Source organism: Penaeus vannamei, chromosome 16 (assembly GCF_042767895.1).
Source record: "Penaeus vannamei isolate JL-2024 chromosome 16, ASM4276789v1, whole genome shotgun sequence".
Taxonomy (NCBI): domain Eukaryota; kingdom Metazoa; phylum Arthropoda; class Malacostraca; order Decapoda; family Penaeidae; genus Penaeus; species Penaeus vannamei.
Genome location: NC_091564.1, coordinates 14,095,675 through 14,100,674, shown reverse-complemented (window position 1 = coordinate 14,100,674; position 5,000 = coordinate 14,095,675).

Below are 5,000 nucleotides of genomic sequence, written 5' to 3'. Positions count from 1 at the left end.
GAGAAAGAGAGAGCGTGAGATAACAAGGGCAAGGGGAAAAAACGTGAGAGAGAAGAGTGAGAGCGAGGGTGAGAAGGAGGAAAATAAAGAGAGAGACTAAAAGAAAGAGAGAGGGAGAGACAGACACACACAGAGATAGAGATAGAGAGAGAGAGAGAGAGAGAGAAAGAGAGAGAGATTGAGAGAGAGAGAGAGAGGGGGGGGGGAGAGAGAGAGGGGGGGGAGAGGGAGAGGGGGGGAGAGAGAGAGAGGGGGGGGGAGAGAGAGAGAGGGAGGGAGAGAGAGAGAGAGGGGGAGAGAGAGAGAGAGAAGGAGGGAGACAGAGAGAGAGAGAGAGAGGGAGAGAGAGAGGGAGAGAGAGAGAGAGAGAGTGAGAGAGAGAGAGAGAGAGAGAGAGAGAGAGAGAGAGAGAGAGAGAGAGAGAGAGAGAGAGAGAGAGAGAGAGAGAGAGAGAGAGAGAGAGAGAGAGAGAGGGGGGGGGGGGCTGGGGAGAATCGACGAAAGAGAAATAGATAAATAGAAGAAATATAGAGACAGGCAGACAGAAAGCTATATATGCATCAACCGTAGAGACAGATGTAAGCAAATATACAAACAGAAAAGATATGAGTACGGAGATATAACAGAATCGGAACTAACATACAAAGCCCAGGCACTATTGTAATGCGTGGTTGCAAATACATCTTCGTGAGTTGCAGAGCTCCAACTGGAGAAGAAACATGTTTGAAAAAGTTCAGGTCTAAAATTCTGGGAACTTTCTGGTGTACGTCCTCGGTGCGTCACTGAACCCTATATTGACAGAAACTATCTGAAGAAATAGTTGATAGCCGTCCCTGGACCCGAGTGGTCAAACGGTTTACCAACTCTATCAAAGCTGCATCACCAGCTGCGTCACCCAATGAACCCGATGGTTTGGTTGCAGCTATAGGACGGGTGCCAAGTATGAATACGCGAGAAGATCCTTCAGAAGCTAGCAGTTACTCTCAAATATTTCTAAAATAGTTCAATTGAGATGGAGGAAATAATGAACGTAGCTGTTTTATACAAGGAAATCGAAGTGAAAGAAAACAAAATGGCCCAGTCACTGTTTCTCTAAATCTTAGTAAATTCCGAAAAGGAAAGAATCTCAGTGTTAGAATGACGAGATGACACCTTACTGAAAATGGCAGTAGGTCGCTAAATTTCAGACATTATAGCTTCAACCTTCAATATTTAACGCCAACATCGGTTGCTACAAACGGTCTCAATACCTTTTAAAGATTCCTTTTCCATCTAGACTCTCCGTTGGAAACAGCAGACCAAAAGGATATAATGGTTTCTGGTTTTGGAGACGACAACCCACATTTGTGCCAGATAAAACCCAAATCATGGTAATATCAACAGATGTTCCCAGAATCATGGAAGGCAATTTCGGAATTAGAGAGTTGATCATCCAAGCAATCTGCGATGAAAGCTCCGTTCTTGGACTTCGATTTGAACCCAAATTAAGTTTATTATATTCATATGAACATCATTACAACAAGGCTTCACGACATACCATAACTACCCGAAAACCGGATACTACTGAAGATGAACAACGCCTGTACGTAAACCCATCTCATCGCTGAACACGCACAACTGAACGGACCTCCAGTTTCGGAACACACTGAATATGATTAACAAGGTACGGCTGGTTACTGAAGAAGACAAAGCCGATGGTACACGCTGACGGTGGAAACCTACAGGAGTGGAATCCCTCTGGTATAAAGGTAAACAAAACACAAGTTTAAGGCGTATAACATTTTTTTCGATAAAATAATCAATATTATAGTGAAATTCGGAGGTTCATGTACTAAAAAGTTAGGCTTAGGAACTTCTTCACTGCATATGGACTCAGCTTGCTTCACGATTATATAACAAACCAAAATAACATGAATATAGGTAGGTAAGGATAGACATTTGTCTGTCTGTCTGTCAGTCTGTTTCTCTCTCTCTCTCTCTCTCTGTCTCTCTCTCCCTCCCTCCCTGCCTCCCTCTCCCTATCCCCTCCCTTTCTCTCTCCCCCCCCCCTTGTCTCTGTCTGTCTGTCTGTCTGTCTGTCTGTCTGTCTCTCTCTCTCTCTCTCCTTTCCTCCCTCCCTCCTCTCTCTCTCCCTCCCTCTCCCTCCCCTCCCTCTCTCTCTCTCATCTCGTCTCTCTCTCTCTCTCTCTCTCTCTCTCTCTCTCTTTCTCTCCCTCTCTCTCTCTCCTCCTCTCTCTCTCTTTCTCTGCTCTCTCTCTCTCTCTCTCTCTCGCTCTCTCTCTCTCTCTCCCTCTCTCCCTCTCTCTCCTTCTCTCTCCCTCCCTTCCTTCCCCACTCTCTCTCACTCTCCCCTTCCCCACTCTCTCTCTCTCCCAGATAGAGAAAGCGAAGCGCCCATCGGATCCCCAAATGAGAAAAAATGAATAGCGAATTCAAAGGGTATGGGCGGCAGGGGAGCGACAGTAGGAGGGGAAGGGGGGCGCGGACAGGGGGGGGGAGAGGGATCTGAGTCCCTGTGCAGGCCAATAATCGTTGTCTAGTGATCGTGACTGCAATAATACCGATTGTAGTGATGCGTGCGTGGTGATGGAGCTCTGGTGTTATGAATATATGTGGTGATCATGTACAGGGAACGATGGGAGTATGGACCTATATGTTATTTGTCTCTTGGTGCTTTATAATTCTTGAAAATGTTTTGAAATGATAAAGGGTCCTAATCCCAGGTAAAATACGTATGAAAAAATAAATTACAAACAGCCTTATTATCAAATGAATACATAATATGAAACCAAAGATATCAGCAAAAGAACTACTGATTATGCAACCATATATAGCAAACAGAAACAAAAATAACAAATGAATAAGTAGAGAACAACGCAACATGCAATAAACATCGAAATAAACATCTGATAAACAAGGCACGAACAGAAGGCAAAAGAGAAGTACAAAACAACCCAACATGCAATAAACATCGAAATAAACATATAAACAAGGTACGACCAGAAAAAAATTCACAAAACAACACAAGCAATAAACAACCTATCGAAAATAAACATCTGATAAAACAGATACGAACAGAAGACACGAAGCTAACAGAAAACAGACCACCATTAGCCGACCATCAACAGAGCCAACAACCTGTAGAAGGGTGTACAAGTAACGACATCCCGCTGGGGTGTGGGACGGCCGTGGAGGGAGAGGGACAAGGGCGAGGTACTGGGAGGGAGGGAGAGAGGGAGAGAGGGGGGAAGGACTAGGGAAAAGAGGGAGGAAGGAGAGATGAAAGAAGGGGACGGAGGGAGGGAGAAGGGTGGGTGAGCGAGAGAATGAGAGACATATAGACAAGCTGATAGACACAGAAAGAGAGAGAGAGAGCGAGAAGGAGAGAGAGAGAGAGCGAGAGAGAGAGAGAGAGAGAGAGAGGGAGGAGGGAGAGAGAGAGAGAGAGAGATGGGAAAGAGAAAGAGAGGGAGGAGGGAGAGAGAGAGAGAAAGAGAGAGAGAGAGAGAGAGAGAGAGAGAGAGAGAGAGAGAGAGAGAGAGAGAAAGAGAGAGAGAGAGAGAGAGAGAGAGAGAGAGAGAGAGAGAGAGAGAGAGAGAGAGCGAGAGAGAGAGAGAGAGAGAGAGAGAGAGAATGAAGAGGGTAGGAGAAGAAGTGAAAAAGAAACAGACAAACAGCAAAGACAGACATATAGACAGAGAGGGAGAGGGTGAAGATATGAGTGAGTGAAAATACATATTTTCGATTTTTTTCCCTTTATATTTCTTTAGCGCAAAGCAAATATGACAATAAAATCTTGATGATGATAGAAGTGATTAGAGATGACAGAAGAGGAAGTCAAGGGAAAAAAATATATGAAAAATACATAATCCTTTGAGAACTTCAGAGGGAGGAGGGGAAGGGGGGGGGATAGAGGGGTGACGAAGGTATGCTGAAAAAATGGACAGGGAGAAGGGGAAAGGGCAGTTAGAAGAATGGAGTGAGGGAGAGAAATAAAGAAAGAAAGACAGTGAGAGAGGAAGGGGACGGAGAGAAGAGGGAGACGAGAGCGAGAGAAAGAGGGATGAGAGAGAGAGAGAGAGAGAGAGAGAGAGAGAGAGAGAGAGAGAGAGAGAGAGAGAGGTAGAGAGAGAGAGAGAGAGAGAGAGAGAGAGAGACAGGAAAGAGAAAGAGAGAGTTAGAGTGAGAGGAGAGTTGAGAGTGAGAGAGGAGAGTGAGTGAAAGAGTGAGTGAGAAAGAGAGAGAGAGAGAGAGAGAGAAGGAGAGAGATTGAGAGAGAGAGAGAGAGAGAGAGAGAGAGAGAGAGAGAGAGAGAGAGAGAGAGAGAGCAAAGACGTTGCTCTGACACAGAAAGTTGCGGCGCCCGAGTTGAGAAGTCCTCCACCGCCGAGTTATGGCGGCTCGGAGCACGCAGGCCTGGCGTAGAATCCATCGAAGTGAAAAATGCATCTTTGATCTCCTTGATTACATTATTCGATGGCGTTATGACGATACGCTGACTGGCAGATATTTTTTTCTTCATCATCTTCATTTTTTTTGTCATTAGGGTGATGACGCTCGGGTTCATCCATCATGAAGGGATGGCGTTTTTTTTTTTTTTTTTATTTGGGGATCGTCACGTTGCCTTCTCGGAGCGTTTTCGGAGTGATGCTCAACCTTGCAAGAAGTACCGAGCAATGTTGCCAGACTTTCCCCCTCCTTGCACTCCAGCTTCTCAATGAAATGCGTGGCAGCAGTATTGCCATACTCTACCAGGCACGATCATAGTGTCACCGCAGTTTACCAGCCGTTTCACCATTGCTATTTCTGCATTGTTACCATTCCACGTGGCCGCAGCAGAGAGTAAACTCCAGTTGTTAGAGAACAGGGTGACGAGAACACAGGGCCAGGCTAGTTGTTATTTCCGAGCTTCTGAATAAACATGAGATATTTACATTAATATCATGCATATCATCATGGCAAATAAATGTTATTCACAGTTTACTGATTTGAAATTAATT